This window comes from Hemitrygon akajei, chromosome 11 (genome assembly GCF_048418815.1).
Source record: "Hemitrygon akajei chromosome 11, sHemAka1.3, whole genome shotgun sequence".
Taxonomy (NCBI): Eukaryota; Metazoa; Chordata; class Chondrichthyes; order Myliobatiformes; family Dasyatidae; genus Hemitrygon; species Hemitrygon akajei.
In genome coordinates, this window is record NC_133134.1 from 146,058,663 (window position 1) to 146,071,246 (window position 12,584).

At 38.9% G+C, this 12,584-nt stretch overlaps 1 protein-coding gene across 5 annotated transcripts in view; it reads left to right on the top strand.

Moving 5' to 3' along the window:
* ptprt (protein tyrosine phosphatase receptor type T) overlaps positions 1–12,584 on the top strand; it is a 1,512,449-nt gene that overhangs the window by 456,751 nt on the left and 1,043,114 nt on the right. The gene's annotated exons all lie outside the window — the stretch shown is intronic.

Here is a 12,584-nt window from a genome sequence, read left to right on the forward strand (position 1 = left end):
GTCTTGAAGTTTATTTTTCTTCTCTTAATGTTGAACTTGCGGCAACAGTAATTTGTCAAAGTCCATAGCAATTTCTGTCATGTGGTTCTATTTCTTCTGTGGAGGTATTAAGAGAGAATGCTGCAGTTAAATATGGAATTACTTGAGACTTTTGCAAAAAACAAATATTCATCTATCTGTGCTGGTCACCTTCTAATATTACAGCTGCATTCCATCTGGCTGATAAATGCTTCTAATTTATTTTTTGATATTTAGCTTTTTTTTAATTTATAATTTTCCTGGGATCTTGTTGTCAGCGAGAAAAATTGCACTTACTGCCTATCTAAACTGATCTTGAGAAAGTAGTGAAGGGTGGTTTTCTTGAGGTGCTGCCACCATGGGATGAAGGAGCACTCGTGATGCTGTTGGGCAGGGAACTGCAAGATTTAGATCCAGCAGCGATGAAAGCCCAACAATTTATTTCCAAGTCAGGATGGTGTTTGAGCTGGATGACAATAATATCCTGGACTTACTTCCCTCTTGAATAGGGGAGTTGACACAAAGGCCTGTGAATGCAATGGAGACATCTGGATGGTATGTTGCCTCCCAGGTGCCAGGCTCAGGGACATATCCAATTGGTTCCATTGCATTCAAAAGGAAGAGGATGAGCACTCAGAAGACTTTGTACATATTGGCACTAATGATGTAAATAGGAAAAGGGAGGGGGTCCAAAAGAGAGAATTTAGGTAGTGAGGAAGAAAACTGAAAAGCCGGACCTCCAGGGTTGTGATCTCTGGATCGCTGCCTGTGCCATGAACCAGTGAGGGTTAGAATAGGATGATTTGCCAGAACTAGTACAGCAGGCAGGGCTTCAGATTTCTGGATCATTGAGACCTCTTCTGGGGAAGATGTGACCTGTATGTAGGAGATGGGTTGCATCTGAACCCAAGAAGGGATTGGGGGGGGGGGGGTGGAAACAATATTCTGGTGGACAGGTTTACTTGAACATTTGGGGAGGGTTTAAACTAATTTGGTAGGGGGTTGAGAACCAGAGTGATAGGGTTGAAGATGGGGCAGTTGGTATACAAGCAGAGGCAGTGTGTAGTGAGACTTTCAGGAATTACAAGCAGATGATCGGGCAAAGTTGCAGTCAGTGGGATGAGTTGCAGTGTAACGGGGACAAATCAAATAGGGTGATGAATACAGGACTGAAGGCGTTATATTTGAATGCACGCTGTATAAAGAATAAAGCTGATGATCTTGTAGTGCAGTTAGAGATTTACAGGTATGACTGAGTCATAGCTGAAAGAAGATTGTAGTTGGGAGCTTAACATCCACGGATACGCATTATATCAAAAGGACAGGCAGGTAGGCAGAGGGAGTGGGATGGTTCTGTTGTTAAAAGATGAAGTCAAATCCTTGGTAAGAGGTGACATAGGATCAGAAGAAACTGCAAGAGTAAAAAGACCTGATAGGAGTTATATACAGGCCTCCAAATAGTATCAGGAATTTGGCTGTAATTACAATGTGAGAAAGTAAAAGAATATCATAAGGGCAATGTTACAATAGTCATGAGGGATTTCAATATGCACGTAGTTTGGGTAAATAAGGTTGGTGCTGGAATGCAAGAGAGAGAATTTACAGTGCCAGGAAGTGTATGGCCATGCAGTTTGGTAGAAGGACAGAAGTATTGGCTATTTTCTAAATGGGGAGAAAATTCTAAAATCTAAGGATCAAAGGGGCTTGGGAGCCTTTGTGCAGGATTCGCTAAAGGTTAACTTGCAGGGTGAATTACTGGTAGCGATGTCAAATGCAATGTTAGCATTCGTTTCAAGAGGACTAGAATATAAAAGTAAGGATGTAATGCTGAAGCTTTATAAAGCACTGGTGAGGCCTCACTTGGAGTATTGTGAGCAGTTTTGGGCCCCTTATTAAGAAAGGATGTGCTGACATTGGAGAGGGTTCAGAAGAGGTTAATGAGAATGATCCCATGAATGAAAGGGTTATCATATGAGGAGTATTTGGCTCTGGGACTGTACTCACTGGAATTTAGAATAATGGGGGGCGGGGGGATCTTACTGAAATCTATCAAATGTTAAAAGACCTAGATAGAATGAATGCAGGAGAGTCTAGGATCAGAGGGCACAGCTTCAGAATAGAGGAACATTCATTTTGAATTGAGAAGGAGGAATTTTTTAAAGCAAGAGGGTGGTGAATCTGTGGAATTCTTTGCTGCTGGCTGCTGTGGAGGTCAGGTCATTGGGAGTATTCAAGTCAGAGGTTCACAGGTTCTTGTTTAGTCAGGGCATGAAGTCTTGCAGAGAGAGCAGTAGAACAGGGTTGAGAGGAAAATAGATTAGCCATGATGAAATGGCAGAGGAGACTTGATGGTCTGGATGGCCTAATTCTGCTCCTATTGTATGTCTTATGGTCTTTCTTAGTGGAAGAGAGGTCATGGTTTGGAATATCTTGTTACAAAAGCCTGGGCAATCAGCTGCAATGCATTTTGTAGATGGTACATTGTGCTCCAGAGTGAATGAAAGCAAAGCTTAGGGCATGGGATGGTATGCCAGTCAAAAGGATCGAGGATATTATCAATATTCAGTTTGGTGAAATATTGTGTGGGTAATGTCAATAAACATTATGGGTTGTTGGTTAGATTTCCTCTTGTTGAAGTTGGTCACTGCTTTGCAATTTCATGTTACTTGCCAATTAATAGCCCATGTTAAATGTTGTCAAACTCCAGCTGTAGGCAGCCATGGGCTATTTAATTTGTGGAGGAATTGCCAATGGAAATGAACATTGTGCAATCATCAGCAAACATCCTGTTTCTGACCTTATGATGGAAGAGAAGTCAGTGATGAAGCTATAAATAATATAATAGCTCCTAAATTCTCTTCGGTATGGTGTTCTAGGTGAAATATAACCTACGTTGATAATAATCTATTACTCACTTGGATGACATTTGGTGAAATGTTAAATGTAAATGAAGTGAGTTTAATTTTTCAGAGAATTATTGTTCTGGAAATAGAATCATAACCAAGGTGATTATGACATCAAGTGCCCTGGCAATAATAGATTCAAAAACACTTTATTAAAAATCTTTGACAAGAAAGCATTTGGTCTCCATAAAGTTGAGCTTTAGTACCAACTTGCATGGCAACAATAATGATAATTGTAGTAATTAATTGATATTAATCTAACTTAAAGCTAGAGTTTACAATATATTTTTGAAGTTGGTAAGAAGGTAGCTTAGTTTACTCCTGTTATTTCCGGATGAATATACAGTGGATTCTGGTTAGTAGAGTTACTGATTAATGAGGGCAGCTGCTGATTTGGGCTGGCTCTTAAAGAACAAAAACTAGTCAACAAAATAGCTGGGGACCTCTTTGTTTATTTGGGACACTATGCCACTTAATTGGGGCAGGAAACTATTGCTTAACAGTTTCCAGCTAGCATCTGTTGTGTGCACTTGTGTGGCCATTAGACGCTAAACTGTGCTTAGAGCGAATAGTTTTTAAATAGCATCCGTTACGTGTGTTTGTGTTCAAAAAGCAGTGATCTTTGTTAATTAAGCAGTAAGAAAATTCAGAACTGTTTTGCTCACTGCTTTTTCAAGCATTCAGGCTTGGAGATGCTAGAAACAGCCGGGAGTAGAAATGAAATTTTTTTCACTACTTCAACAAATTAGGAAGTACAAAAAATTTGAAGGTATCGTCAGTCATCTTGAGTGATACAATGAAAATGAAAATTTGAAGGATGCAGTTGTCGAAAGATTTCTATGAATGCTGTCCATTATCTACACTGCATGATTCTGTTCATTTACAGTCAATCAAAAGAACATGGCAGTCTACACCAGATTAATTCCTCCATCAATAACTATTAAGAACTAATAGTTTTATAATACTGTAGTAGTATTGATAATGTTCTAATATGTTCTGTTCTTTTATTTAAATACAAAATTTGTTACTCATTTAAATTACAGTTTGTCTTTTTTTTATATCTTTTTAGCTACTTCCATGAAACTTTGGCTATTTGGGCCAAAATGTACTGGTCCCAATGTGTCTGTACTCACCAGAATCCACTGTCTTTGTTATGTATTAGCCTTTATTAGCCTCTCGCCACCTTTTATCCTGTCGTCTTCCCCTTTCCTTTCCAGTCCTGAATTAGGGTCTTGACCCAAAACATTGACTGTTTATTCATTTCCATAGACGCTGCCTGACCTGCTGAGCTCCTTCAGCATTTTGTGCCGCTTAGGATTTCCATCGTCTGCAGAATTTCTTGTATTTATATATTAGTTGTGTTCCTTCATTTTCAGAAAGCTCATAAAGGAAACTCTACAACACTGACAGGGAATTATTTTCCATGTTTATCGCCACCAACTATTAAAAGCAAGATTTCAAAGCTTGAGAACAGTAGAGCTGGTAGTGTTTAATAAGTTTACATTTACCACTTGGTGTGGCTATTTACCGAGGACCTCATCATATATGCTTTCCTGCAATTACTTTCCATGCCATTTTATTGGAGACATTATATTAACACATTATTAAAATAAATTGATTCCTACTTTTATCAAAAAGGCATTGATAAGAACTTCAGAGAAGCATGAATATGATTTGCATTTGTATACTTGTAACCAACAATTTAGTGAAGTTAATTGATGTAAAATAGGCCCTACTATAGAAAGTAAAACCTAATGTTATGACTGATACAATTATAAAAGAATAAATGATTTCAGATTATGCAGAAATTAATTACAAATTATTTACATAATTTCACTTTATCATTAATCTATATTAGCTTTTGCTTTATTGAATTTGCATTCTTATTTACACATTTGAAAAAAGGTAATTACGTGGAACTGTATGTATCTAAGGAGCTCATTGTAAATTCTGGTTTCATGCTGGACACAAAATAACACGCAAGAGGAATCTGTTCTCCCCCATCTACAGTTCCCACCATGTCTCTGTGACATACAACTTGAATTTAATATAAAATGTTCTATTTCAAATGAAATGTAATAAGACCAATCTTCCTGGGATCAGTGGGAATTACAGTAACACATGAGTTGTAAAAGTAAAAAATCTTGTAACTGTGATCTGTACTGTATGCCTGTTGCAGTGTTTAATAGCTTGGGGTGTCCACCGCACTTTTAAAAATAGTAAAAGATGTTCTGCAACCAAACCTTTAATTTTAATTTACTACTGTATAACTTAACATAATTCATGTTTCAAGCACAGGTTTAAACCTTGAAATTTTACTCTTGTTTTTTTCTCTCAAAAATTGTATGCAGCTAAACTTGTTCAAGGTGAATTAATTTTTTTTAAAAAATTTTTTATTAGTTTTTCAAAACATTTTACAAAATTAAAAACCCCAATTCCCAGTGGGGAGCATTAATACAGTGCAAGATTACGCATACAATAACAATATGCTACAAACAAAGAGAATTTAACAAAAAAGCACCTAAATTAAAGACAAGTGAGCTTAGTGTCCTCCCCAATCCCCACAACACAAGAAAAAAACAACTCCAGACCAACCACCACACAATATAGAGAGTATAAGTCAGGACAGTCAAACTCCCAGACTGTGAATACACTTAGTAACAGAGGATAATAATGCCTACTACCAGAAAAAAAAGGGAGCTGAAAGCAAGGGACCGAAAAGAAGAAAAAAAAAGAAAAAAAAAACAAAAAACCCTAGTCAAGAGAAAGGTTATGAAAGTACTCGATAAAAGGTCCCCAGACCTTATGGAACTTTAGATCCGAATTAAGAACTGAATAATGAATTTTTTCGAGGTCCAAGCAGGCCATAATGTCGTTAAGCCATTGCGCATGTGTGGACAGGGCAACCTCTCTCCATCTGAGGAGGATCAAGCGTCTCGCCAGGAGAGAGGCAAAGGATAGTATTCGGCATTTGGTCGGAACCAGACATAAATCTGTCTCGCCCCAAAAACCAAACAGAGCAATTAAGGGGTTAGGTTCTAGATGCTGATTCAGAATACCCGATAATGTAGTGAAGACATCTTTCCAGAATTTCTCCAAGGTAGGACAGAACCAGTACATGTGGATGAGAGAGGCCACGCCCCTCTTGCATTTATCACAGAGCTGACTAATGCCAGGGTAGAATCGAGATAGTTTAGATTTAGACATATGGGCTCTATGAACAATCTTAAACTGTAAGTGGCAATGGCGAGCACAAAGGGAGGTTGAGTTGACCGATTTGAGAACTGAGTCCCAGCTCTCCTCGGATAAGGAGATATTTAAATCCTGCTCCCAGGCCATTTTAATTTTATCCACAGGGGCCCGTCGTAAGGCTGCTAGTTTATCTCGGATAATTGAAATTAAACCTTTACCTAGTGGATTAATGGAAAGAAATAGGTCCATAGCATTTTTCGCAGGCATTTCAGGAAAGTTAGGAATTAAAGGAGCAGTAAAGTGTCGGATTTGGAGATATCTGAAAAAGTGAGCGTTAGGCAGGTTGAACTTAACGGAGAGCTGCTGAAAAGAAGCGAAGCGATTATTAATGAAGAGATCTTTAAAATGTCTAATGCCCTTCCTGTACCAAACATGGAATGCTGAATCGTACGTAGTAGGTAAAAAAAGGTGATTATGTGCGACAGGGCTAGAAACGGAAAACCCCTGGAAACCATAGCATTTCCTGAACTGAGCCCATATACGCAAAGTGTGTCTGACCAGAGGATTAGCTATTGATCTGGGCAGTCTGCTAGGGAGTGCAGAGCCAAGAAGTGCAGATATAGATAATTCTTTAGTGGAGCTCAACTCCATTGCCACCCAGTTAGGGCACTCGGGTTGACCGTGGAAGAAAGACCAGAAGGCAGCACAACTTATATTAGCTGCCCAGTAATATAAGCAAAAGTTAGGTAAAGCCATGCCACCCTCTTTTTTAGATTTTTGGAGGTGGATTTTATTAATTCTAGAGCGCTTATTCTGCCACAGATATGACAAAATAATAGAGTCTAAGGAATCAAAAAAAGATTTAGGAATAAAAATTGGGATAGATTGAAATAAGTATAAAAATTTGGGGAGAACATACATTTTAACAACATTAATACGACCTACCAAGGACATAGATAGAGGTGACCATTGTACCAGACTCTGTTTTATAGCATATGAAAGATTGACAAAGTTTTCACGAAAGAGATCTTTAAACTTCCTTGTGACTGTAATTCCAAGATAAGTAAATTGATTATGGACTACTTTAAAAGGGAGATCACAAAATATTAGTTCTTGTGCTTCTTTATTAATTGGGAAAAGTTCACTCTTATGTAAGTTGAGTTTATAGCCAGAGATCTGGCTAAACTGGTCAAGAAGTGAAAACATTAGAGGTAAGGATGTAGACGGATTTGAGAGAAAGAGTAATAAGTCATCAGCACAGAGAGAAACTTTATGCTCAACACCCCCTCTCCAAATCCCGGTCAATTCAGGACAATTCCAAAATGCTATCGCCAGAGGTTCTAAAGCCAAATCAAAGAGAAAGGGACTTAAGGGGCATCCCTGATGGGTGCCACGTTTGAGATTAAATACTTGGGATTTCTGAAAATTAGTTAGAACAGAAGCAGTAGGACACAGGTACAGCAATTGGATCCAAGAGATGAAACTTTGGCCGAGGTCAAATTTTTCTAAGACTGCAAAAAGGTAGTTCCACTCTATACGGTCAAATGCTTTCTCCGCATCAAGGGAGATAACACATTCAGGAGTCCCAGTTGGAACTGAGTATAAAATATTAAAAAGACGCCGAATGTTAAAAAAAAGGGAGACGGTTTTTAATAAAGCCTGTTTGGTCATCAGAGATAATGGAGGGAATAACGGTTTCTAATCTATGAGCCAACACTTTAGCTAAGATCTTTACATCAACATTGAGCAGAGAGATCGGCCTGTATGAGGAACACTCTGTTGGGTCTTTGCCCTTTTTTAAAAGAAGAATAATAGATGCCTCATTGAAAGAGGGTGGCAATTTGCCGTAATTAAACGGTCAGATAATGCTGAAAGTAACTGAGGAGAAAGAAGTGAGGAGAATGATTTATAAAATTCCACAGGGAACCCATCAGGTCCAGGAGATTTCCCTGAGGACAGTGCAGAAATTGCAAAAGATATTTCTTCTGGTGATATAGGCGCATTGAGTTTGGCTTTGAAATCAGATGAAAGTGAGGGGATATTTGGATTCTGTAAAAATTGATCCACAGAGATATTGTCATTCAGGGATTCAGAGGAATAAAGCCGAGAATAAAAATTTTTAAATGCGTCATTAATTTCTAAATGATCCGATGTAAAGTCTCCGTTCTCCTTCCGGATCTTTGTAATATGTTGTTTGGCTTTGGAACGCCTCAGCTGATTGGCTAGGAATTTACCAGACTTATCCCCATGAATGTAAAAGCGGCTCTTGCTTTTGAGAAGTTGGCGTTCGACAGGTTGAGTGGACAGAAGGTTAAATTTAGTTTGGAGCTCAACACGCTTCTTGTATAATTCAGGGTTCTTAGTTTGGGCATATATTTGATCCAAATCTTTAATCTGGTTAATGAGGTCTGCTTGATCTGCACGGGATCTTCTATTGAGATTTGCTGTGTAAGAAATTATTTGACCCCTCAGATATGCTTTCATGGCATCCCAGACAATCTGGGATGGCACTTCAGGTGATGTATTAGTGTTAAAATAAAAGGTTATCTGGTCCTTAATAAATTTTACGAAATCATCATCCGTTAGTAAAGTTGAATTGAACCGCCAGTGTTTGTTCCTCTGTTCAGAGAGAGGGTAATTGGGGCATGGTCAAAGATCAGTATACTCTGATAGTCACAAGAGTGGGCAAATGGGATAAGTTGGTTATCGAGTAAGAAATAGTCAATTCTAGTGAAGGTATGGTGAACATGTGAGAAAAAAGAAAAATCTTTCTCCGTAGGATAGAGGAAACGCCATATATCAGAGATACCAAAATTAGAGAGAAACGATTGAATAGCTAAGGCAGATTTAGTAGGTGATCTGGTAACAGAGGACGATCGGTCCAGTTTAGGATCCAACCAACAGTTGAAGTCACCACCCAATATAAGAGAGTATGAGTTTAAGTCTGGTAGTGAGGAAAAAAACCGTTCAAAAAAGTTAACATCATCAAAGTTGGGGGCATACAGGTTTGCTAGTGCAACTTTAGTGTTATATAGTTTACCAGAAACAATAATAAAATGGCCATTTGTATCAGATATTTTATTATGGAGTTCAAAAGGAATATTTGAGTTAATAAGAATGGAAACTCCCCTAGCTTTAGCGGCAAAGGATGAATGAAAATGCTGACCCGCCCACTTTGACAGAAGCCGGGAGTTATCGAAACAACGAATATGAGTTTCTTGGAGGAAAGCAATGTCAGCTTTGAGTTGTTTAATATGTGCGAATACCTTCCTCCTTTTAACAGGGTGGTTCAGTCCCTTTACATTCCAGCTCACGAATTTAAGTGCACTGGCCATTATCAATTACTAATGCATAAAAGGCAGCAGGCATATAAAAAATCAAGCAGTACAATAGCAGTCTGGAAGCAGAGATGTAAACATAGATTCGTGAGGTCAAAATATAAACATGTCCTAAGCAATAAAGAGATGTTGGAACTGGAAAATGCACCCCATCCGCACAACCCAAAACTAGACGGCTACCAAAACAAGTAGCTAGCTCTACCAAAAAAATTAACCCAAATACAACTTCCAGATCTGTGTCATTGACATCAGTTCCGTATAAATGCTATAACAAACAGTAACTAGTTTATGCACTAGAAAACATAACTACAGATTAGAACACCTTCTGCAGAAATATACAACTTAATACAGAGAAAATCGGAAGAAAACCAAAACTAACCTACCCGCGAAAAATTATAGAAGAATAAAGTAAGAGAAAGGGAAAAAAAAGGTAAGAAGGAAAAAGAAAAAAGAAGGGGAAGGGGAAAATTATAAATTCAAGACGAGTATTTATCAACCATTTACAGAGAAGGGAGAGAAAAATTCAGAGATTAGAAAAAAGGGGTGAAGAAAAGAAAAAGATAAAATAGATAAATATTTAAAGCAAAGGAAAAATAAATCAGCAGTTGAACTGTGAACCAACAAACAGGGAGGCCTTCACTAAAGACTTCGAACCTCCAAAACAAGTTAGGATTAGTTGTAGAACTCTGTAGGTAAAGTTATACAAGAATAAAGATAGGTTACACACACACCAAATCCCGGGAGAGATTGTCAACAGCCCTTAAAGTTTCAATAAATAATGTCTGAGTGATTCAAGTGAATTCCGAGTCCAGAGAAAGTAATTTTACTACAAGGAGTACTTATCCACCATTTTAGGAGGTCCGATCAGATTCCGAAGATGACTGGATAGCCGGAAGACTTGCCACAAACGCTTCAGCTTCCTTTGCTGATTCGAACCACTTGAATTCCCCGGTATTAAGCTTGATTCGTAGATCAGCAGGGTTACGAAGGGAAGGTTTGAAACCACGATCAAAAAACACTTTCATTGCGCCTTTAAACTTAGCGCCCATCTTTAAGGTCTGGGGTGCAAAATCTTTATCAAAGCGAATGGTTGTATCCTGGAAAGAAAAAGAGCCTCTGCGACGTGCCTCCACAATCAGACTGTGTTTTACCTGGTATTGATGGAAACACAAGACTACCGGTCGCGGACGGGAGCCCAGAATTCCGGGGGGAACGTAAACCCTGTGTGCCCATTCGAGCTCGGGCGGCTTCGGAAGCAAATCTTTCCCGAATAACTCACAGAGAGACTCGGCGAAAAACTTCGCGGTTGGTCCCTTTTCAGTCGCCTCTGGTAATCCCAGAATTCTGATGTTGCAGCGTCTGCTACGATTTTCGAGATCCACCATTTTGGAAAGAAGTTTATTAGATTTTTCCTCTAAGCTGGAACAAAGAGTCTCCAAGTATCGAACACGACTTTCTAAATCTTCAGAAGTCGAATCGATGCGAGATAAGTGTTCAGCATGTTTGTCCACTTTATCGTTGATCCGATCCAGTTTGTCTTCTAACTGTTTGAAAGCGGTTTTAAATTCCTTTAAGATTTCATCTCGGAGCTTTCCCAGCGCAACCAGTGTCTCGTCCGACGCGGTCATAGTTTCTTTTCTCCCGGATTTAGAACTCTTGCTAGACATTGTAAGTTAGATATATTCACAGGCAAGTAAGAGATACCGAAATAATTCCTAACTAAGGTTTAAAAAATGGAGACATTTAGTGCAAAGGTAGCAGCAGTAACAGAACAAAAGTTCGGAGTAGCTAAACAATCGCCATCTTACCGGAAGTCCTCAAGGTGAATTAATGAAATCCGAAATGGTTAGCAAGATAAAGTATGTAGATTTGTAGGTTCACAGAATGGAAGCACGCCCTTTGTTGCTAACCATGGTGTCCTCCAAGCTAGTATGTATGTACATTAATATTATAGCATGTATGTATTATTGTCAAAGTGGAGTCCATTGACTGCTTTTTGTTGGGATTTCTTATTCTTACAATGCGCAGCATACTTCCAAAAGTAAGGAAGTGACTCTTGATTATTCTATATGTGGTAATGATTGAGTGTGTTAATCTCAGATAAATTGGTCTATAGTATATTATCTGAGCCAAGTGTTACAGCAACCAACTGAGCTTCGTCACTTAAAGTTTAAAGTGTAAATGTACATATATGTCACCATATACTACTCTGAGATGACACTACTTGATTTTGTTTTGAATATTCTTCTATGGAAGATATCCAAGCTGCAAGATACAAGGAAAGGGTACAATGAATTACTGCATATCATGCATCCAACCAATTCAACCTAACTGTCCTGTTGTGCGTTTCATAATAGATTATCCTTGTAAGTAACACTGCAGTTTTAACAATAGTTTGTTGTAGCTCCATTAGGCATTTACTTGTGAATTTTTTGTGATACCTTCATGCAAAATTAAACAACTCTATCTTGTGCATTCCCTTCGTGCCTATTTTATGTGTCCCTTTTCCCCTGCCAGTGTATCTTCGCAGTGCTCTGATATATTCGTTCAAGGGACGTGAGCTATGCGGGCTGACCCAGAGTTTAATTGCTTGTCTCTGGCTGCCCTTGAGGAGATGATGATGAGCTGCCTTATTGAACAGCTAGAGGTCACCATGCTGTAAGACAGAAATTTCCAGGATTTTCACTTGTTAGCAGTGAAGAGACATTGATATATTTCCAAGTCAGGATGGTGTAAGAGTCGGACGATAACTTCCAGGTGGTGAAGCTCCCAAGCTTTTGCTGCCATTATAGTTCTAGTTGGTAGAGATGATGAGTTTGAAGCAAGGCTGGTGGAAGATACTGAAGATGGGCTTGGAGGACAACATGAGCAGCTCTAGATCTGGAAGTCACAGCTTCACACAGCAGCATCTCAGCATGCTTGGCAACAGTCTGGACTGGCAGCAATATCTAGACCAAAGCTGGAGGTGTCGAGGAGTTGGGCAGAACTTTACCTGTTGAGGGTGGACAGTAGCTTCATGTTCCATGGAGTTGCTGGCACTGCCTTACCACACACTTCAGTGACATTTATTGCTTGTTCCCAGTCTACCTCAGTGTACTGATGTGATGAGATAATCTGCTTAGACAGCTAAGGT